This window comes from Rhinopithecus roxellana, chromosome 2, assembly GCF_007565055.1.
Source record: "Rhinopithecus roxellana isolate Shanxi Qingling chromosome 2, ASM756505v1, whole genome shotgun sequence".
NCBI lineage: Eukaryota > Metazoa > Chordata > Mammalia > Primates > Cercopithecidae > Rhinopithecus > Rhinopithecus roxellana.
Window position 1 is genome coordinate 135,564,878 of NC_044550.1, and position 23,802 is coordinate 135,588,679.

The 23,802-nt window shown below is 56.1% G+C and overlaps 1 protein-coding gene across 1 annotated transcript in view; it reads right to left on the bottom strand.

The window, feature by feature from the left end:
* The window catches only part of PCGF3 (polycomb group ring finger 3), a 61,996-nt gene that overhangs the window by 37,647 nt on the left and 547 nt on the right, over positions 1–23,802 (bottom strand). The window contains exons 2-3 of the mRNA XM_010375320.2: positions 669–707; positions 227–367 (exon numbers count right to left, since the gene is read on the bottom strand). The gene's annotated coding sequence lies outside the window, so the exon portion shown is untranslated. The remainder of the gene's footprint in view (positions 1–226; positions 368–668; positions 708–23,802) is intronic.

Consider the following 23,802-nt stretch of genomic DNA (forward strand, 5'->3'; position numbering starts at 1 on the left):
AAACCAGCCCTCTGCACCCTGTGCTGCCATCAAGGCCTGGGCCCTCCACAGCTGGCTGGATCTTGGACTCTTACAGGAGGGGCCAGGAAAACTCAGCAGTGAACCGTGAATGCTGCACCGAGTCCTGACCCGCCTGCTACTCATGATCGCCCGCCCTCCCCACAACAGGCAACAGGGCAGGGCAAGGAGTCAGCAGGACCCCTGGGGTCGGGGGCGTGGGCCTCACCTCCGCTAGACGTCCGCGTGTCCGTCCCTCTGCCGGGGCATGGAGGCTTCAGGCCAGCACTCCCACGCGACGCTGCCTCCTGGCTCCGCACGCAGGCTCGCTTCTGCACCCTCCTTCCGGCCCTGGCTCTTTTTCCATTTTCTAGCACAGAAATGGCATCTGTTAGTTCACTTCGTGTCGTGGCTGTGTGACTGCCACAACTCCGCCATTTAGACTAGAACTCGCAACCAAGCCCCACCGAGCAAAAGGCGGAATGGGGTCAATCAGAAGTACTGACCGCGAGAAAAGCTAAGGACCCACGCACGGCTCCAGCCTGTCCTCAGAGCCGGCGTTTAAGAGGCGCTGCAAGGAACGGCGCCCACATGCACAAAGCGTGGTCTCGGCCAAGTCCGGCAGTTCACAGGCGCGGAAAGAGGAGGGCAGTCGGCCTAGGCGCACTTACCTGAGCACGACGCCTGGGGTCCCTGCTACATTGTGAGGCCTGCGGAGAAAAAGCACAACAGGGTTACCCTTGGACTGCAGGCGGACGGCCCCCACCCTACCCGCGGTACCAAGCCTGGCTCGGTTACTCTGGTCTTTCTTTGCTTAAAATAAAAGTTCTTCAGGGACCCTGAAGAACAGGCTCTACCTGGGAGGCCCAAGGCATCGGAGACAGCAGGAGTGGGCACGTGGCCCACGGGGGTGGGGGGCAGCTAGGGGCCCCATCATGCTGTTTTGGGCCCAAGAAGGCAGGATGTGAGTCTGTGGAAGCTCCCCAGAGAAGGGGTGAATTTCAGCGGTGATCTGGGGAAATGCAGGGCCTCTGAGGCAAGGCAGTGAGGGCCGGGTCCAGGAGGCAGCCACCAGAGGCCTGCAGTTCTGCCGCTGTGCAGAGCGCTGTGTTCTCTCCCAGTCACAGACCTGCCTGCGCCTGGCAGATGTGCACCAAGGGCCGCAGTGCAGGCACTGAGCCTGGTACTGGGCTCGGCAGGGATAAGGACACATGCGTTCTGTGGGGACAGGATGGTGACACGGCACACGCAGCGCTCCGCTGGGGCCAGGGAGGGCACCTGGGGCCATAGACAGACAGGGAGGGGCAGGGTAGGGACATGGTCCCCACCTGAAAGACAGGCAGCAGGCGCCATAGGACCCAGGGGACCACGTGGGGACCCCGTCTCTGGGATGGGGCACCAGGGTGACTGCCATGCTGGGAAGGCTTCCCCAGGAACCTCGGTGGCCTCTCCCATGTTCCTATCTGAGCTGGGGAAACGGGTGGCTGGAGTCAGACTGTGGAAAGTGGGGGCCTGGGATGACGTACAGTGTCTGTGGCTTACTGACAGAGATTAAATACTTTCATGCTCTTCATTTTCTACCCCATCTGTATCATTTCTACTCTTCCAGTTTCCCATAACTGCACTTTTTATTAAATAGTCTTTGGAGCTCAGTTAACTTTTACATAAAAAGGGAGGAAGAAGGGAAAGAGTAGAGTCAGTCTTCCCAGGCAAGTATAAGGGGAGATCAGCAGGCATGTCTGAGGCACTTGAGGGAGGGAGAAGAGAAACAAGATGAAGAGAATGAAGCCAGGCTCAAAGCCAGGCTTCCAGAACATTCTGCAACACTGGGGGCTTCCACATCTCCACTGCCCAACAGCACAGCTGCTGACCACACATGGTGTGGAGCACTTGTGTGAACTGTGGCTTGTGGGACTGAGGGATCTCATAATTATTATTCTTTTTTTTGAGACAGCGTCTTGCTCTGCCACCCAGGCCGGAGTGCAGTGGCACGATCTTGGCTCACTGCAGCCTTGACCTCGTGGGCTTGAGCAATCCTCCCACCTTAGGCTCCTGAATAGCTGGGGATTACAAGCATGCACCACGACACCTGGCTACTTTTTGTATTTTTCGTAGAGGCAGGGTCCCAGTCTGTTATCCAGGGCAGTTCGCTGGCTGTGAACTTCTGGGCTCAAGTGATCCTCCTGCCTCAGTCTCCCAAAGTGCTGAGATTACAGGTGTAAGCCACCATGCCCATCCCATTTTTTTCTTTTTTTTGAGATGGAGTCTTGCTGTCACCCATGCTAGAGTACAGTGGTGCCATCTCGGCTCACTGTAACCTCCACTTCCCATGTTCAAGCGATTCTTGTGCCTCATTCTCCCAAGTAACTGGGATTACAGACGTCTGCCACCATGCCCAGCCTTTTGTATTTTTAGTAGAGACGGGCTTTTACTATGTTGCCCAGGCTGGTCTCGAACTCCTGGCCTCCAGTGATCCACCCACCTCAGCCTCCCAAAGTGCTGGGATTACAGGCATGAGCCAACACACCTGGCCAACCGAATGAATTTTTAACTGTATTTAATTTTAATTAAACTGTGGCCAGTGGTTCCTGTGTTGGCTAGCCCAGCTGGCAGCTCCTGACAGGAGTTCTGGGACTTCAGTGAAAACACAAGACACAGACCTTGGAGCCAGCATTCTAATGCAGGCAGACAATAACTAACAAGCAGGTCAATTATTTACTATGGTTAGAAGGTGACAAACACAGCCATCCCTTGGTATCCACGGGGGACTAGTTCCAGGACGCCGCTCTGATACCAAAATCCACAGGTGTTCAAGTCCTGGACGTGAAGTGGTGTCGAGTCTGCACAGAAGCTGCGCACGCCACCACCCTACGCACTCTATGCCATCCCCAGATTACTTACAACACTTAACATGCTGTAAACGCTATGTCAATAGTTGTTCTACTGTATTTTTAAGATCTGCATTATTGTTATTGTTGTATTTTTTTTTTTTATTGTTTTGGTTCCCAAACATTTTCCATCTGTGTTGACTGGACCCACGATTCGGGGAGCTGGCTGTGCACTGTTCAACTGGGTGCACTTAAAGCAGGTGACGTCTGACCACGGACAGGATATGATGAACTTGACCCTAATAAAATGGAAAGTTTACGTGAAACTGGTAAGTTCCTAGAACAGTAATTCACCAGCATTGAGACCAGCAGAGGAAACCCAGAAAGTTCCAGAACCTTCAGGGAGCCAGGTCAATGGTCAGAAAGTCCATTCCAAGACAGCGCCAGGCCCCAGAGGGCTGCAGGTGGTTTCACCAGATGCTCAGGGCACAAACAATTCAGTCTCAAACTCTTCTTGGAGAACTCATGCTATGAGTCTGACATAACCAGACCCTGACAAGGGCAGACGGCAAGAACTCAACATTAACCTCACCAAGAAACATAGAGGTAAAAATCCAAAGAAAAAGGTTAGTCACCCTTATTTAGCAATATACAAAAAGATAATCATTCTTGACAAACTCAGAGTCCTAGAAAACAAAGTGAGCTTAATGCGTATGGAAAAAAGATACAATTTATGACAAAAGACACAAGGAGAAAAATCACATGATCTTCCCAGCAGGTGCATAAAAATCATTTGACAAAATTATTATCCATTCATGGTTTTAAAAAAACAAAACTCAGCCGGGCACGGTGGCTCACGCCTGTAATCCCAGCACTTTGGGAGGCCAAGGCTGGCAGATCATGAGGTCAGGAGATGGAAACCATTCTGGCTAACATGGTGAAAGTCTGTCTCTACTAAAAAATACAAAAAATTAGCCGGGTGTGGTGGCAGGTGCCTGTAGTCCCAGCTACTCGGGAGGCTGAGGCAGGAGAATCGCTTGAACCCAGGAGGCGGAGGTTGCAGTGAGCCGAGATCGTGCCACTGCACTCCAGCATGAGCGTCAGAGCGAGACTCCCTCTCAAAAACAAACAAATGAACAAACAAACAAAACACAAAACTCTTAGCAAACTAAGAAGAGAAGGAAATACCTTTAACCAAATAAATTGTCTGTTGAAGACGCTCAGCTGGTTGTGCAGTGGCTCACACCTGTAATCCTAGCACTTTGGGAGGCCAAGGCAGGCGGATCATATGAGATCAGGAGTTCGAGACCAGCCCGGCAACATGGTGAAACCCTGTCTCTACCAAAAATACAAAAAATTAGCTGGGCGTGGTAGCAGGCGTCTGTGGTCCCAGCTACTCAGGAGGCTGAGGCAGGAGAATCACTTGAACCTGGGAGGGGGAAGCTGTAGTGAGCTGAGATGACAGCACTGCATTCCAGCCTGGGTGACAGAGTGAGACTTCATCTCAAAAAAAAAAAAAAAAAGACACGGCCGGGTGCAGTTGCTCATGCCTGTAATCCCAGGACTTTGGGAGACTGAGGCGGGCAGATCACCTGAGGTTGGGAGTTCAAGACCAGCCTGACCAACATAGAGAAACCCCGTCTCTACTAAAAATACAAAATCAGCTGGACATGGTGGCGCATGCCTGTAATCCCAACTTTTGGGGAGGCTAAGACAGGAGAATCACTTGAACCTGGGAGGTGGAGGTTGTGGTGAGCTGAGATCGCGCCACTGCACTCCAGCCTGGGGAACTCCATCTCAAAACAAAACAAAAAAAGACACTCACTAACACACACATCCTCTCAAAGTCTTTTTTTTTTTTTTTTTTTGAGACGGAGTCTCGCTCTGTCGCCCAGGCTGGAGTGCAGTGGCCGGATCTCAGCTCACTGCAAGCTCCGCCTCCCGGGTTCACGCCATTCTCCTGCCTCAGCCTCCCGAGTAGCTGGGACTACAGGTGCCCGCCAGGTCGCCCGGCTAGTTTTTTTATTTTTAGTAGAGACGGGGTTTCACCATGTTAGCCAGGATGGTCTTGATCTCCTGACCTCGTGATCCGCCCGTCTCAGCCTCCCAAAGTGCTGGGATTACAGGCTTGAGCCACCGCGCCCGGCCCATCCTCTCAAAGTCTTATACAAGAATGTTCAAAGCAGCCCTTTTCCTAACAGCCCCAAAAGAAAACAACCACCTAGTCCATCAGGACGCAGCTGATAAACACAGTGTAACCCCCCCACACACAGACGCGGCTCGGCATTGAGAGTGAACGCAGGCGCCCACGATGCCACGGGGGAGGGGGCAGACGCAGGAGCACGTTCCCACGCGCCACGCAATTCCAGAACAACGGCAAGTCTGGTGGGAGGATGCAGGCGGGATGCACAGTCCAGGCCGGGCAGGGACTGGCCAGAGGGGCCTGAGGGAGGCCTGTGGGGACCGAGCTCTGGGCCAGCACTGCCGGCGAGTCGGCGAGTCTGTGAGACTGGACAGGGGTGAAAAGTCCCCAAACTGCACAATGAAACTGGTGAATGTATCTTACTGGTGAGTGTGTATCTTACAATTAAAAACACAGACCACAAACATCATTCCTAGTGCTGAAATTAGAAAAAAAAAGCCAAACTCTCAGCTTGTATTGCACCATCCCACCCCGAAAATAACCAAGGCCAGGTGGGTGAGGACACTGGAAAAGGCGACTGTGAACCTTTGGAGGTTGCTAAGGAGGGTATCGTCATGGTTGTGGGTGAGGAAAAGATTTATGAGAAGAAAACAAAACTGACCACGAAGGAAATGACAAGTCAAAGAGAAGCACCCTGAGTTATCCAAAAGCACCACGGAGAAAAAAAGACGAGGCCTGAGAGAAATTGGAGCAGTGCCTCCAGCGCCGCAACCTAGACCAGGGCCTGGCCAAGGTGGCTGTGTGCGCGGGTTTGCGGCCCCGCAGGGCCTGCTCCCAACACAGCACACAGCGCCGCGCGTTGGTGGGAGGCCTGAGGCACACCATATTCACCATCTGCTCCCTCCCTCAGAGTTCGCCAGCCCCACTCTAGCCAACAGAGAGCTTCACAACAGAGAAACGTCAAATAAGCATGTTTTAAATGCTCAACTGTGTCAGTAAACTGGGAAATGAACATTAAAAACCCAACGAAATGGCTGCTGACCCCGGCATGCAGGAGCCACGGCCGCAGCACCACGTGGCCCAGGTGTGCACCCACGAGACCACTCCAGCCTCTGCCCCACAGCCCGTCCCGCCCACGGCCACCTGCTGCTGGTGGCCTGTTTCACTTCCATGGACACACAGTGGACGGGGCTGATCCTAACGATCCTAACCATGGCTCGGAAGAGGCTGGGACGACCTGAGGGTTAACTGGAGCCACAGAGAGCCTGGCGGAGAGTGGCTCCGGGGCTCCTGAGATGGGGAGGACAGTGAGGGGCCAGCTGGGGAAACTGAGGTGGCTCTGGGAGACTCTGTCATCATCTGTGGTCACCTGCTGGGGGACCCGGGGACGAGTGCTGAGGCTGGACAGGAGGGGCAGCGACTCAGGTTTCCCCTGGGCGAATAAGAGCAGAACCCACAGCAGCCCTCGGCAGCCCATGGAGCCGCGGCCCAGAGCCCATTCCTACTCCCTCCTCCACAGGGAAACGCAGCTCCGCCATGCACTGTGTCAGATGGTCCCGTGGGCCCCACAACCCCTTGGGACTGCTGCCCCTCCTCCCAGCAGCCTACACATCCCATGTCTAGTCCACAACTTCTCATTTGGTCTTAATTTATCATTTCCTGATATGCAGAGATTTAAACAAAAGCTTAAAGCTGGAAACAGAACTTCCCATGATTGTCACGCTCCACGTGTGCACGCCTCACAACGCAGCCAGCGGTCCGCGATACGTGCCTCACACGGCCTCCGACACGGAGGGAGTCCTCATCAAAACCAACCACAGAAGCGCAGGCTCTGGTGGCCTCAACAGTGCGGGAAGTGCCCGGCTGTGCCCGCATCTGCCTGCCTGCCCACGCCTGCGGTGTCACCAGGCCAGTTTCAGATCCCAAACTGCCTACTTCTCTCAGTGTGCACAACTATTGGTATGTATAAAGGCAAATTTATCAACACTAAGATAATAATTTCTTTTCTTTCTTTTTTTTTTTTTTTTTTTTGAGACAGAGTCTTGCTGTGTCACCAGGCTGGAGTGCAGTGGTGTGATCTCAGCTCACTGCAACTTCCGCCTTCCAGATTCAAGCAATTCTCCCACCTCAGCCTCCCATGTAGCTGGGACTACAGGCATGCACCACCATACCCAGCTAATTTTTTGTATTTTTAGTAGAGACGGGGGTGTCACTACACTGGCTAGACTGGTCTCAACTCCTGACCTCAGGTGATCCGCTCACCAAGGCCTCCCAAAGTGCTGGGATTACAGGTGTGAGCCACCACACCCGGCCAAGAATAATTTCTCACAAAACACCTGGAGCATTTTATGAAGTAAATAAACAAAAGACAGACCTTGAACTGGCAGCTGCCACCCCACCCATCCAGACAGAGCACGGGCTCCGTCTTCTGGTCCACGCCCCCCCCAGCACCACTGTCCGCCAGGGTGCTCCATGGGGCTTCACCCTCCCACCTGTGCTGCAGGCTGTGGTGGCCCGCGGGACTGAGCCCCTGACCTGGCCGGCATGGCCAAAGATGGGCTCTGGTGTGGAAGAGCCTCCGGGGCCTTTGCTGCAGCCCCTGGGCCTCCCTGTCACCCTACTTCCCTGTCTCTTGCAGCCGATCCCATCTCTTCACTGTCTCCCAAGGCCACATGGGCCTGACCACCATCACGGCTCCGCGCCCCCTCCTGGCTGACAACCACCACCTGTCTTGAGTCTGTCTGCCGGGGCTCTGCTGTTGGGCCCTGAAGTTCTCGAACTGACCCAAACATTCCTTGACTGTTAACAGCAGCTGCTATGCCTGACACTTACAGTCCTGGCAAGTGGACTTGGAGGACTTGGAGTACCATGGAGACAGTAGCCCACACCGTCCTCACAGCTGCTGGGGAGGGGAGCGTGGCCGGAGACCCCTGGATCCCTGGACGCCCCCACGCACCTCCTCCCTCTGCTGACTCCACTTTGCCCTGTCCCCGGAACGTACTGCGGCCATGGAGACCACAGGCCTTCTGGAGAGCCAGCCAGCCTGGGGTGCCGTGGGGCCTGACATGTCACACACCAGACCTGGATCACACGGGCATCGTACTCCAGCCCCTCGTGGCCTCACACAAACCCCTGTGCTGTCCTTCAGGCCCGGGCTGCCGGCTCACTTCTCGGCTCCATCCTCATCCAGCCAGCAGCCTCCGCTCCTGCATCCTGAGGATCTTCTAGGAATCTGCCCTACAAGGCCTCTCACCTGGGTGTAAGAACCCTGTCCCCACACAGCCAGACCGAAGGGGCTCCCGCACCATCTGGAACCCTCTGTCTTTCCCAGTCAGACTCACAAGCTCCATGTCCACACAGCTCTCACTTTCACAGAGCCCCTCCCTCCTTCCCGGGGGTGCGAAGCCCGCCCCCTCCTCTGGTCTGCCCTGGGCTACCCTCTACCCTCTGGGCACCCCACTGTGGTCACTCACCTTCTCCTGCTTCCCGTGGGCATCTTCCAGATCTTTTTCCACCTCCCTCCTCTCAGCGATCACACCCAGGGCCAGCCCCTCCAGGTGCCACTTCCAGCCTCCGAAATGCACCCTCCCCTTGCCGGTGGACCTCAAGGTCACATGGCTCCATGGCTCCTGGCAACTGCAGCGGCTAGGAGCCTTCAGAAATGCACAGGGTACATGGCTGTCACCACACTCTTCAGACACATCCCGGCATGGGCGGCAATGACATGAGTGTGGATTCAGCGCGGGCGGCAATGACGTGAGTGTGGATTCGGCGCGGGCGCAGCCCCGACGTGAGTGGATGTGTCTCTGATGCCTCAGCGTGACATATGCCTTCCTCTCCACCCAGCTCAGACACCCCCAAAACACCCTGCACACCAGCCACGCCGCTGCCTGGAGCGGCCTCCGGCTCCTGTCATTGAGCTGCCACTACCGGACGCTGGGAGGAGCCGCTGTCCTGAGTCGCGCCCGCAGCACAGAGCTGTCTGGATAACACAATGGCTTTTTTGTTTTGCTTTGCAGTAAAACTCACATACACACGTATTCAGTATGATGAGCAAAGCGAAGGATGATATTAAGGAAAAACGTATCATCCTGAACACTCAGAGGCAATGGCCGTTCTCTGTGTAAGGACGTGTCCATCCGTGTCTGTGGGCGTGTCCTTAAATAACACTGCATACGCACAGATGCTGCTCTCATGCAGACGCTGTCCCACGCCCCGTGTGTCCTGCACTACGTGAGATGTGCTCTGATGTGGTTTCTGCAACGAAGGAGCTGCCACGGGCCTCTCCATGCCCACACGCAGAGCCACCCAACCCATCCCCCTCCCACAGGCCTCTCCACACCCACACACAGAGCCACCCATCCTACAGTCTCCCACAGGCCTCTCTCCATGCCCACACACAGAGTCACCCGTCCACCCACCTCCCACAGGCCTCTCCCCGTGCCCACACACAGAGACACCCATCCACCCGTCTCTTGCGGGCCTCTCCCCGTGCCCACATGCGGAGACACCCGTCCACTCTTCTCCCACAGGCCTCTCTCCACGCCCACACACAGAGTCACCCGTCCACCCACCTCCCACAGGCCTCTCCCCGTGCCCACACACAGAGACACCCATCCACCCGTCTCTTGCGGGCCTCTCCCCGTGCCCACATGCGGAGACACCCGTCCACTCTTCTCCCACAGGCCTCTCTCCACGCCCACACACAGAGTCACCCGTCCACCCACCTCCCACAGGCCTCTGCCCACCCACACACAGAGACACCCATCCACCCATCTCCCACGGGCCTCTCTCCACGCCCACATACAGAGCCACCCGTCTCCCTAAGGATCCTACAGGCCCTAGGGCCTGCGTTCAGCAGCCCTGCTCACCGGGGGCTTCTCTGTCCTATGAGGGGAGTCCTGGGGGGCACGGTGACCCCCAGCGAGTGCACTCTGCCCTTGCTCCGCCTCGCCCACAGCCTCCTCAGGCACCGCCTCCCTCTCTCCTCCGCTGTCCACCCCGGCACCCTCTGCAGCCTGGACGCCTCAGCCCCCTCCCCCATCTGGCTGACTGCCCAGCCCAGCCTTCCTCTGGGGGGACTCTGCCAGGAGGAAGAGGTGGCATCACAAGCCCACCCCTGGGGCACATTTTCTTCTGCCACCCATGTCTTAGGACAGCCTTGAAGTTTCTGTTGTTTGTGAGTCAGTTTTGCTGAGTTATGAACTTTCCAGAAAACAGCTCCTGAGACTAGCGGGCACAGAGCTGCAGGCGTGTCCTGTGCTGCATGGAGCAGCCCCACTGGGGAGCACGAAGAGTCAGGGCCCACACTGCTGCAGCATGCAGCGAGGTTGGTTTCACACACACCCATGAAATCGTCACCACCGCCCGACAGGCAGCGTTCCCTTCCCAGTGTCCTCAGCCTCGCAGGTGCCCAGCCCAGGTGTGAGGGGCGGTGCCACGTGGAGTCCTGTCTGCTCCACACCTCCCGTCTGAGCTCCTGCTGCCCATGGGGTCATCCTCTCCTCCTTGCTGTCCTCGGCCACTCCCTAGCCCATGACAGAGCTCCCGTCCAAGTGGTGAAACCCGCCCAGGACAGCCTTCTCCAAGCCACCCTCCCACTAATTCACCCTCCAGACAAGTCTGAGCAGCATCTTAGAGACAGAAATCTGACATGTCCTCCTGACAGCAGAGCGGGGCCTCACCCTCTGCTTCCTGTGCCAGCGCGGTCACGTAGGAACCACATCCATTCACGTCAGGGCTGCGTCCACGCTGGGTCCACACGCACGTCATTGCCCGTCCACGCCAGGTCCACACGCACGTCATTGCCCGTCTACGCGGGGTCCTGTTCACGCCAGGTCCGCATCCACGCCAGGTCCACATGCACGTCATCGCCCATCTACGCCGGGTCCACACGCACGTCATCGCCCGTCCACGCGGGGTCCTGCTCACATCGGGGCTGCATCCACGCCAGGTCCACATGCACGTCATCGCCTATCTACACCGGGTCCACACGCACGTCATCGCCCGTCCACGCCAGGTCCACACGCATGTCATTGCCCGTCCATGCAAGGTCCTGTTCACGTCAGGGCTGTGTCCACATGGGGTCCACACGCACATCATCGCCCATCCACGCCAGGTCCGCACACACATCATCACCCGTCCATGCCAGGTCCACACGCACGTCATTGCCCATCCACGCGAGGTCCTGTTCATGTCGGGGCTGTGTCCACATGGGGTCCACATGCACATCATCACCTGTCCACGCCAGGTCCACACGCGTGTCATTGCCCGTCCACGCCAGGTTCACACGCACGTCATCGCCCGTCTATGTGAGGTCCTGTTCACGTCGGGGCTGTGTCCACGTGGGGTCCACATGCACATCATCACTCGTCCACGTGGGATCCTGTTCACGTCGGGGCTGCGTCCACTTCAGCTGCTCCCTCCTCCCAGCCATGCACAAGGCTCCCTGGCAGGAGGCCCTACCCACTCACAGGTGGGCCAGCTCCTGTCCACCAGACAAGAGACCCTGCACCTCTCTGGACGGGCTGCCCCACCTCCCGGAGCTGAAACCACTCTGCTGCCCTCCCTTACGGCACTGTGTCCTCCCGCACAGTCACCCTCCTCGGTGACACATGGGTGCTCCTCCCGCAGTCACCCTCCTCAGTGACACACGGGTGCTGTGTGTGGCCCAGCCACCTCGTGCATGGCACACTCTGGCAGCAGGGCCACATCGGCATCCTCATAAGGGGACAGTGCGTCCAGGGCTGTCACTCAGGAGGGAAAGGCCGTCCAGAGGCACCCCTGCCTTCACCAACGGGCTCTGCAAAACCTGTTTTCATTTATTTTCACAAAAGTGACCACACTGTTGAAACTGGCCCCACAGATGCCCCCAACCCAACACCCGCTGTTCATAACACTGAGCTACACCACAGCTACGATCCCAGACACTCATTCCCATCATCCAGACAGTCCCTTCCTGTGTAATGCAGCCCCCATGCCCCTACTGCCAAGGGAGGGAGCTGGGCTGGGGTCCCTTCCATGCCTGCGGCAGCACATGGACGAGGCCCAGCCAGGCCACTGGACGCCTCGCGCTCTGTCCACTGGTCCACACCTGGTCCACTGTAGTCTTTCCACGGCCGGCCTGACCCCAAACGCCCCATCTGCACCGCCCTGCCCATCCAGCTCTGCTGCAGCCCTCGGCACCTGCCAAACTCACACAGCATCCCTTCTCCACCTCCCTATGGCATGAACACCTTGCTCCTGTTCCCTGACAGGACCCCGTGTCGCACCTGCACCACAGACACACACGGCTCCCTCGCCAACCCGTGCTGAGGACAAAGGACGCAGGGAGGCGGCTCACAGCAGCCAGGGAGGTACAGACACAAACCACTCTCCAGCACCACCACGTCCCTGAGCTGCACCTGGCGAGAAGACAGTCCAGGCACCGAGGGTTCTCATCAACCTCGTGTGGACGCACAGAACCACACCACAAGCACTCTGCTCCTTCCTGCTGGAGATGAGCCAGGTTAGGAGGAAAAGGGAACTCTGCATGGTTCTCTGAACAGCTATGTCACCCTGAAAAGTTTTTTTAAGAAAATGAGGCCGGGCGCGGTGGCTCAAGCCTGTAATCCCAGCACTTTGGGAGGCCGAGGCGGGCGGATCACGAGGTCAGGAGATCGAGACCATCCTGGCTAACACGGTGAAACCCCGTCTCTACTAAAAAATACAAAAAACTAGCCGGGCGAGGTGGCGGGCGCCTGTAGTCCCAGCTACTGGGAGGCTGAGGCAGGAGAATGGCGGTAACCCCGGGAGGCGGAGCTTGCAGTGAGCTGAGATCCGGCCACTGCACTCCAGCCTGGGCGACAGAGCGAGACTCCGTCTCAAAAAAAAAAAAAAAGAAAAGAAAAGAAAATGAAAAACAGCTAGGCGAGGTGGCTCACGCCTGTAATCCCAGCACTTTGGGAGGCCGAGATGGGCAGATCACAAGGTCAGGAGTTCAAGACCAGTGTGACCAACACAGTGAAACCCTGTCTCTACTAAAAATACAAAAAGGAGCCAGGCATGGTGGTGGACACCTGTAATCCCAGCTACTCAGGAGGCTGAGGCAGAACTGCTTGAATCTGTATAGCAGAGGTTGCACTGAGCCGAGATCGTGCCATTGCACTCCAGCCTGGGCGACAGAGCAAGACTCTATCTCCAAAAAAAAAGAAAATGAAAAACAATGATATAACATGACAGTGCTTTGAATTTAATTCTCAAAAGGGTCCGTGTCTAGAAAGACAGCAAGAATCCCTGCCAGGAACTGACCCCAGGCAATAAAGTCGCTTCCCCCATGGCCCAGCCCCTACTGTGGCCACGAAGCTCTCAGAGGGCCACGGGTTCCTGCCCACGCCTGTGGCATCGAGCCCCCCACCTGGTCCTTGCCTCCTAGCCCCACTCAGGGTCCTGCCAGGCCCCCAACCCCCAGCCAGAGCCAGCTGACCCCATCTCCATGGACCACGGTGCTGTGGGGGCCACGCACACAGCACGGAGCTCACACGGACAGGGCTGAGACCAGACAGGCCTCACTGCTGGGCTGACATTTCTAGTAGGTGGGATTAGAGGGGAGCGCCAGCTCTCATTTCTTAAATTAAGTGTTTATACAAATATTTGAGTTTGTACAAAGACCTGAGGTACATTCACTAAGGTGGGACCCAGATAAGAGTCACTATCAGCCTCAGAGTGCAGCCCAGTGACATCCCCCTTCAACACAGGCCCCACAGGCCTGCAGCCGTCCAGGAGGCCCAGGCAGGTTACACCCGGGGAGCCGGGGGGCGTTTCAGCAGCCTGGCCCCCAGTCCCGCCCCCAGGGCTGCCCCACAGACCCCCGACTCCACATTTCCTCTCCAGGCACCTCCAGCCCAACCTTGCCTTGAACTCCCATCCAGACGTCTGACGGGTGCACGTCAGTGGGTGGCCGGCACATCCCTTGGGACCTTTCTGCCCTGACCTCCTCTGACAGCCTTGTACCCTGGGGAGCCCCAGACACCTCTGAGCCACCTGCGCCTCCCTCACACTGGGACCCACTAGAAACCAATCTGCTGTGCCTTGAAGGACACCCAGCACCCACACAGCACCCTCGCCTCTGCCACACCAGGCCGCACTGACCTCAACGCAGCACCCACAGGGTCCCCGAACACACAAGCCCGAGTGGACGCAGAGGCTCCTCAGGGCCATCGAGGTCAGGCCCCGGCCCTGCCATCAGCCCACACCTGCCTCTGCCCCTGCCGCGTGGACTCCTCACTCACCACAGGACATTCTCGGCCCTGCTGTTCATGGTGCCCTGTGCCCAGAACACGCCCTTCTGTACCTTATCAAGCCTCTTCTCAATGTCATCTCAGTGACGCTGCAGAGACCACCTTGTAAGCGCACATGGCCAGACACGGTGGCTCACATCTATAATCCTGCACTTTGGGAGGCCAAGGCAGGAAGATCACAAGGTCAGGAGTTTGAGAGCCGCTTGGCCAATATGGTGAAACCCCGTCTCTACTAAAAATACAAAAATTAGCTGGGCGTGGTGGCAGGTGCCTGTAGTCCCAGCTACTCAGGAGGCTGAGGCAGGAGAATCATTTGAACCCGGGAGGTGGAGGTTGCAGTGAGCCGAGACTGCATCACTGTACTCCAGCCTGAGTGACAAAGCAAGACTCTGTCTCAAAAAAAAAAAAGTAAGCACACACACACAAGCCCACGCACACACACCCATGCATGCATGCACACCCCAACACGCATGCACACACATGCACACCCCCATGCACACACCCAAGGATGCATGCACACCCCCCCACATGCACGCACACACATACATGCATGCACACACATCCACACACACACGTGCCCACGCAGCAGGGCTCCAACCTTATAATTTACTGACTTATTTTGTTCCCTGCCCATCTCCCTGTGTCAGCCATGTGCCTGGCAATATTAAAATTCAGGAGAAGGACTGGATGATCAAGTTGAGAAAATCTTCCCAAACACTAGAAAAAGACAGGACATGTGAGCGAAAAGTTCCAACATCTCAATAATAGGTTTTGTAGAAAGAAGAGAGAAAAGTGAGAGAAGAAGCTTTGAATTATGCCTTAATTTTATGTCCTCAGTGGGGCAACGAGCAACACAGGCCTTGCATCATTCTCGTCATTCTCCAGGCCCGCGGCAGGCCTTCAACTCAGAAGCTGAAACAATCCCTCACCAGCACTGCCCGCCGGAATGAGGGGCCACAGAGCGCCACACACCGCCACCCCCAGACTACGGGGCACAGAGCTGCCCGCAGCTCCCTGGGGCAGAAGCCCCACAAAGGACTGGGGTTCAGTGTCCGGCTTCACAATGGCAGCACTGAATTCTACAAGGCAAAGACAGCGTCCTTCACTCTAAAGAAAACGACCTTCCACACAGAATTCCCTGCCCAGCCACTCGACTACTCAGGATGAGAAGCAGCAAAGGTGTTTCCAGAGGTCTCAGGAAGGTTGAGTTCCAACGTGCACTCAGAAAATGCCTGCCGAACACCTTTTCTGCACCAGGCGGCGTTGGCAGCACTGGTCCCAGTCCGGCTCAGCCACTGCCGACTGCAATCAGGCTCAAGCTGGGACTAGCACAACAGTGGCCAGGGAGTGATGACTCTGGAAAAACACACCTACGGCGAGGAAGAAGAGGGACAGACCAAGGCAGGAGACCCAGGCGAGGAGGGCGAGGCTGCGAAGGCAGCGGACAACCCCAGACAGAGGCAAGACGGCCAGAGACAGAGGCAACAACAGGGGTGCAAGGGACCACCGGGAGGTGGCTGGAGAACACCGCCCTCAGACAGGAGAACACGAACAGAGGCCGGGGGTGCTGGGGCTATGACGTGACCCTCAGGAGGTAGAGCTGGAGATGGTAAAGCCAGACAACACCAAGAAAAGAGAGGCAAGGTCAGAACGCAATTAACGGTGTCTACAGCGCCCCAGCACCGACGCCCAGTTCTCACCCTCAGGGTCTACAGCGTCCTGGCGCTGACCTCCAGGTTCTCTTGCTCAATCTGCACAGAAGCGGGACAAAGTAAAAACAGGCCCAGAGGCAGTGGGACCCCCTCACTGTAGGGCTAGAAGCAGCTGAGCAGATCCCCTGGGGGTGCCCTCGGGACTCTGAGCTGATGCTACCCTCAATGGGATCCTGGGAACCTCATGTGAATGCAGTGTGCATGTGGGAGGGATATAAATTTGAGGTGACCAGAGGCCAGACTGTGGGAGGCAGAATTCGGAAACGGCACCAAGATTCTGGGCCTCTGGTGTACACAGACCTCGTCCTGTTCCTCACATACTGACCCATGGACTGCTGTAAAGGGACTCTTGAAGCTGTAATTAAGGTCCCAAATAAGCTACCTCAAAATCGGGAGTGCCCAGATATGCCTGGCTTAATGACAAGAGTCCCTCCAGTCTCAGCTTTCTCCAGCTGAGACTGAAGAGGGCATCAGGAGCCATGTCTCCGCCGGCCTGGCAGAAGGCAGTGGGGTGGGAAGGACATGAGCCCAGTCCACGGACAGGGAGACAAGACCTCCAGCGCCAGGGGGTCTCACGTGGCACAGCCAGCAGGGCCAGGGCAAGGCCAGGCCCTGGCTGACTCTGGTTCTGGAAGACATGGAGACATTCTCAGCTGGGGAGAGGTAAGGCGGCCGGGAAATCAGCTAACGCTGTGAAGTAGGCGCCACCGTCCCGGCGTCAGAGGGGCCACAGCAGTGTGGGGGCCTCCCTGTCCTGGGGTCACAGCAGGGCCGGAGCGGTGTGGGGGCCTCCCCTGGTTCTTGCTCTCAGCTGGGACTCTCACCTTCCCAGCAAGGCTCCTGTCCAGAGCCGCTCACAGGTGAGTCCAGGATGTAGTGAGAGAAGAAGCGGAAGCAAACGTGGCCGAACAGCCACGAGTGGGTCTGGGTGGTAGAGGGTGCCGTTCTGGTATGTTCAGTGACCAAAGCACCTGACACTGAGCAGCTGACAAACCACAGAACTCACTTCTCAGTTCTGCAGGCTGGGAGTCCAGAATCAAGGTGCTGGCAGATTTGAGGGCTGGTGGGGTTGGAGTCCTCACAGGCAGCGCCTTCTCTCATGTCCTCAATGACAGAAAGGGCCCTGGTCATCAGGGCAGAGCCTCCCGAGGGCCCCACGCCCGACACCACCACCTTGGGGGTTAGGGTCCCCCATGGATTCTGGGGGACACAGACATTTGGACCACAGTAAGTACTCATTGTATAATTTTCTCCATTTTTCTCTATTGCGATTTTTTTCTTAGTAAAAATTTGGGTGAAAAAGTAAATTAAAATCACTTAACATTTAAAAAGTTTTAAGGTGAGCCCTCATGGCCCTCACATTCCAACCATGCCTGCCCTGTGCGCCCTCTGCCATGCCAGGCTCATGCTGAGAAACAAGCACAGCTTTTATGGTCTGATTCCTGGGCGGCATCAGGAATCCGATAAGTTAACACGCCTCTCAGAACAGCTCCACACAGGAGCTCCACACAGTATCCACAAGGATCAGCTTCTGGTTACTATTTATTGAGCATCTAATACGGGCCAGGCCTGATCAAGAACCTGGAAATGTAACAGCTCACAGGACCCAGACAGGAGACGCAGCCATGAGGCCACGGCCCCAAGGCCACACAGGACCCACAAGGCCGTAGCCCCCATGAGGCCACACAGGACCCACGAGGCCACACAGGACCCACAAGGCCATGGCCCCCATGAGGCACACAGGACCCACGGAGCCACAGCCCCCACGATGCCACAGCCCCCATCAGGCCACACAGGACCCACAAGGCCACAGCCTCCACCAGGTCACAGCCCCCACCAGGCCACACAGGACCCATAAGGCTGCAGCCCCCATGAGGCCACAGCCCCCACCAGGCCACACAGCCCCCACCACAGGTCCCCACAGGACCCACAAGGCACATAGGACCCACAAGGCCACAGCCCCCAGGAGGTACACAGCCCCTGCCAGGCCACACAGGACCGAGGCCACATAGGACCCACAAGGCCACGGCCCCCACAAGGCCACAGCCCCCACTAGGCCACACAGGACCCATGAGGCACACAGGACCCACAAGGCCACAGCCCCCACCAGGCCACACAGGACCCACAAGGCTATAGCCCCCAGGAGTCCACAGCCCCCAGGAGTCCACAGCCCCCACAAAGTCACACAGGACCCATGAGGCACATAGGACCCACAAGGCCACAGCCCCAAGGAGGCACACAGCCCCCACCAGGCCACACAGGACCCATGAGGCCACAAAGGACCCACAAGGCCACAGCCCCCATGAGGCACACAGCCCCCACCATGCCTACAGCCTTTATGAGCCCACACAGCCCCCATCAGGCCCACAGCCCCCACCAGGCCACAAAGGACCCATGAGGCCCCACCAGGCCATAGCCCCCATGAGCCCACACAGCCCCCACATGGCCTACAGAGGCCACACAGCCCCCACAGGCCCACAGGCCCCCAACAAGGCCCACAGCCCCCATGAGGCCCACAGCTTCCACAAGACCCACAGCCCCCATAAGACCCACCAGGCCAACAGGACCCATGGATTACAGGGAGTTTCAAGGAGGTCTGCAGACAGACTTCCTCTCTTTGCATCTATTTCTTATTAAACATCTGGAATTTGCTGTTAATGTAGCAAAGCCCAGCAAATATCACTGAATTTGCAAAAAACAACAACAACAACAAAAAAACCAAACCAACAAATCCACTCTCTAAATGTACCTAAATATTAGAGTTTATTGACCGGGCGCGGTGGCTCACACCTGTAATCCCAGCACTTTGGGAGGCTGAGGTGGGTGGATCACCTGAGGTCAGAGTTCAAGACCAGCCTGGTCAACATGGCGAAACCCCGTCTCTACTAAAAATACAAAAAATTAGCAGGGCGTGGTGGCAGGCGCTTGTAAACCCAGCTACTTAGGGAGCTGAGGCAGGAGAATCGCTTGAACCCGGGAGGCAGAGGTTGCAGTGAGCCGAGATCGCGCCACTGCACTCCGGCCTGGGCGACGAGAGCTAAACTCCAACTCAAAACAAACAAAAAAACAAAAACAAACAAACAAAAATATTAGACTTTATCTTAAAAAAAAGCAAGTCAATACAATAATAGGTTGAAGAGCTATATTTTCTAGAGAGTATTAGTTCCTATCAAAGGGAGTTTTGCTTAATTTACTGTATAATTCTACAAAAATGCACCTAGGCAACATTCACTATTGTTCTTTGTCATTTTGGCATTTACATAATTCAGTTCTGTCGGGAGAAACACGGCAGATCAGGAAAGACAGCTTTGTTTTGTTTTTCTTAAGGCCTCACATTTTTAAAATTCAATGATAAACTATCAATGTATGAAATTAAAAATAATTTCAATTTTTGAAGCACAATGAATGTACCATATTTTTACAATATTAACAGCAAATATCATAATAAAAAATAGATAAACAATAGGAAACTGTCCCTAAACCTCACTATATTTCAATGGTAAAATAAAAATTACATTTTCTTTATTTGTGTATTTTTTTATTTTTTTGAGACACAGTCTCAGACTCCAGACTCTGTCGCCCAGTCTGGAGTGTAGTGGTGCGATCTCAGATCACTGCAACCTCCGCCTCGCGGGTTGAAGCGATTCTTCTGCCTCAGCCTCCCAAGTAGCTGGGATTACAGGTACCTGCCACCATGCCCAGCTAATTTTTGCAGAAAAATTACACACACTTGGCTAATTCTGTAGAAAAATTACATTTTCAACTTCAATTCTAACCATAAACCAAATAAGGCTGCAAACAAAATAAATCCTGCCATTTAATAAAGAGTAACAGTATACATCAAAACAACACTCACTTTATAATCCAAATCAAAAAACCCAAGTAAACAATTCTAGCCCGTGGCAAAGGGCCCCTGCCACACCCTGCAGCTCCTCGATTTTGTCACAGAGCCGCTGAAGATCTAGAGAGTGCGGCGTGGTGGGAGGGGGCGGCTGAGGTCTCCAGAGTCCAGGACAGGTCCCCTTCCCGGCCCTAGCTCCAGCCCAGAACCCGAGGGAGGCATGGAGTCCGGCTCCTTGTGGAGCGGAGGGTGTCTGCTGGGAGCAGAGGCTCTGGCTTGCAGTAGTGCCTGGACCCTGGAGTTAAGTCCTCACACAGGTCAAATGTCCAACATAGTCAGGGTCTCATGTCTCCTACGGCATTTTTATGAAGTCACAAATAACCGCGTGCACAAGGTCTACCGTAACCAGTAAAAACATTTCCCCCACATATTTAAAATGGTTTAGGAAAACTTAACAGAAGTCGGTTGATAATTTCTGAAGCAAAATCACTGGCATGAAGAAAATGAGGGGACTCTGGGAACAAGTACAATCATCGCACCTGAAGCTGTCGGAAAGAATTTGACATCAGTGACACACACCCTGCAATTTAATTTGTGGGGGTCTTATGGCTTGCTACTGGTATTCCAAATTGCAAGTTAATTCCTAAGAATCTTTTCTATCTGTAATTTATCTTCCTTTACACATCACAAATATCTCAGTCATGACGGTGACACTGGAGGAACCCACACCAATTAAAGAGACAGCTGAATGGTCACATCCTCGTCTTAATACGTGACTCCACATGTGATCGCTGATTTACTTACAGGATGTCTCTCCGGTGCCCTGACAGGTGCCAGGCTCACAGTACCGCCGTGTTGTGCAGGCTTTAAGGTGTTCCCGTGACCCCATCTGCCCATCATATGCTCACCATTTTGGAGTCCCCTCCCCTCAAGTGTGTAGGGGCCTAATGACTCCTGGCAAAGAGAATTTGGCAAAAGTGGAAGAATGTCACTCCACAAAGACTGGGACGTCCTTCCTGTCCCTCTCTGACTTGGCATGGACTCCCTCAGAGCTGCCATATAGAGAAAGGAACTGAGGTCTCCAGCCCACAGTCACATGACACAGCCTGGATGCGGACGTTCCCCAGTCCAGCCTTCAGAGGAGACACAACCCCAGATGGGAGGTCCCTGAGCCAAAGCCTGCCTGCAGTCCCGACCCACAGACAGTACTATCGGACTGTTAGTTTAAGTCATGGGTTCTGGGGTAATCTGCCACACAGCAATATATAAATAATACAGCCACTCAGCACAGCCACACCTCTAAAAACCTGGGAACCAGACAGCACAGACCCAAACAAACCTGAACACTCAGCTTCACAAGCCTCTCCACAATTTCACAAAGCAAATGAAGTTTAAAAAACAGTAAAGGATATGCCAAAAGAGCAAATCGGAAGGAAATGTTGAGTAAAAAGGTCCCTTGTGGTTACACTGGGCGAGTAAAAGCTTCTAGGCCCAGGCTGACCATGCGGGGACACAATGTGGCTGACACTGAGTACCCCGAAATGTTAAGCTGAAAACCTAACACGGTTTTCTCCTAAGTAACCAAGAAGTGAAGTTGTGGCAGAGATGAAATCCCGAACCATCTAATTCACAGGGTCTCTCTTGGGAGTCCAGATAGCTCAGAGTTTTACGGTTACACCTCATCTTATTGCCCAACTTCCAGGCAAGCCCGCACGCCTAATCCGAGGGGATGTGCCTGAGAGCGATCCTGCCTTTCATTCACTCGTTCATGCATCATTCACTCTTTTGGAAAACGTGCGGCACACGGAGCAGCCACACGGCGCCCCCTGGGAGCAGGGTTCCTGGGATGACCACCTTCTTGAAACGCCCTTGACAAGATCTCACTAGACAACCCTTCCCTAGTCAAAGGACAGCATAGATCGCTCGCTTCTGAATACCTCATGCAGTATAAAAACTGCACCCCACTTTTTCATGACCACTTCCAAATTAAAGGAGAACACCCACCAGTTCTCGATGAAACGCTGATTCAAAGGTTTCAGAGAAATAAACCACCCCCCCACCACACCACCACGATCCTTTCAATTCCTCCCTTACTGGAGAGGGAGTGGGAAATAGCCTTGCCTGCTCCAGCTTTCCTGACTTGGACCAACTGTCCCCAAAATATGCCCAGGATTCCACATCCCAGCTCAGACCCCACCCCTCCTCCAAGTCTCCCGGACACAGGAATCGCCTCTATGCTGAGGAAGCGGGGCACTCATGTGACCTTCAAGATGGGGAGAGGGGCAGGAGGGGTTGAAGGTGTTGGACACAGACCATGGCCAAGGCAAGGACAGGACAGCAGCCCCGGACAAGGGGCTGAGAGGGGAGAGCACAGTGCCAGCCTGAGGCATGGAGCCTGTAGGCTGGGAGCTCCTAGAACCCTGAAGCCCCTGGCTCATACCTGCCCCAGGAACCACCTAGGCAGTTGGTGTGCAGGGGCTGTGGGGCAGGCCCAGGATCTCATGGAAAGGGCCTCGGGTACCAGGATGCCAGATGCCTGGCCTTCACAGCAGGTGCGTCCAGCTGAAGGGGCTGGGCAGATTCAGGACACTGCTGGAGCCCCCCTCCCAGGGTCCCAGTACTCCTTATAGTCTAGTCTTGGGGTCTACATGCTCCTCAGTGACTTGTTCAGGAGTCCCTACCCTCTGAGGACCTGTCTGGAAGTTCCAGCTCTCATCAGGTCCTCCTTGAGAGCCTAGTCTTCTTCCCCGTCCACACCACTGTCCTGACCCTAAGTGACCCCATTTGAGGTCCTGGTCATCTAGGAGCCTGTCCATGTCAGGAGCCCTTCTCTCTGTCCAGTCTCAGGGTCCTGGCTCCCGGGGGAGACAGGGCTGTCTCAGGGTCCGAGCCTCCGGGGGAGACAGGGCTGTCTCGGGGTCCGAGCCTCCGGGGGAGACAGGGCTGTCTCGGGGTCCGAGCCTCCGGGGGAGACAGGGCAGTCTCGGGGTCCGGGCCTCCGGGGGAGACAGGGCTGTCTCGGGGTCTGAGCCTCCGGGGCAGACAGGGCTGTCTCAGGGTCCGAGCCTCCGGGGGAGATAGGGCTGTCTCAGGGGTCCCAGCCCCCCAGAGGAGATGGGGTGGTCTCAGGGTCCGAGCAGTGCTCACAGGACTCACAGGACTGCTGCAGGGTCAGGTCCTCCTGAGTGATGGTCATGGGGTCCTGGCCCTCGTCTGTGACCCACATTAAGGCAGGACCTTCCTGGGGAACCTATTCTAGGGTCCCGGCATTCTTTGGGTTCTGCCTGGTCCCTAGATCTGGCCCTTCTCCGTGATTCTTCCCAGGGTCCTAGCCCTCCCTGGGCCCAGCCAGGTGGCCAGGTCTGACCCTCCTTGGTGACCCATCTTGGGGTCCCAGTCCTTCTCGGTGACCTGTCCCAGGGTCAGACCCTCCTGGATGACCTGTCATGGTGTCCTGGCACTCTGGGGGTCCTGGCAGTCCCAGAGCCCAACTCTCTTCAGGTCCTGCCTGGGCTGCGGTCCCCACCCTCCTGGGGTCCCAGCCCTCCCTGGGTCCTGCCTGGTCTAGGGTCTTCATCCTCCCAGCGTCCTGCCTGGGCTGGGGTCTTGGCCCTCCCGGGGTCCTGCCTGGGCTGGGGTCTTGGCCCTCCCTGCGTCCTGCCTGGGCTGCGGTCTTGCCCTCCCGGGGTCCTGCCTGGGCTGAGGTCTTGCCCTCCCTGCGTCCTGCCTGGGCTGGGGTCTTGCCCTCCCTGCGTCCTGCCTGGGCTGCGGTCTTGCCCTCCCGGGGTCCTGCCTGGGCTGGGGTCTTGCCCTCCCTGCGTCCTGCCTGGGCTGGGGTCTTGCCTTCCCTGCGTCCTGCCTGGGCTGCAGTCCCAGCCCTCCCGGGGTCCTGCCTGGGCTGGGGTCTTGCCCTCCCGGGGTCCTGCCTGGGCTGGGGTCTTGCCCTCCCTGGGTCCTGCCTGGTCTGGGGTCTAGTCCTCCCGGAGTCCTGCCTGGGCTGGGG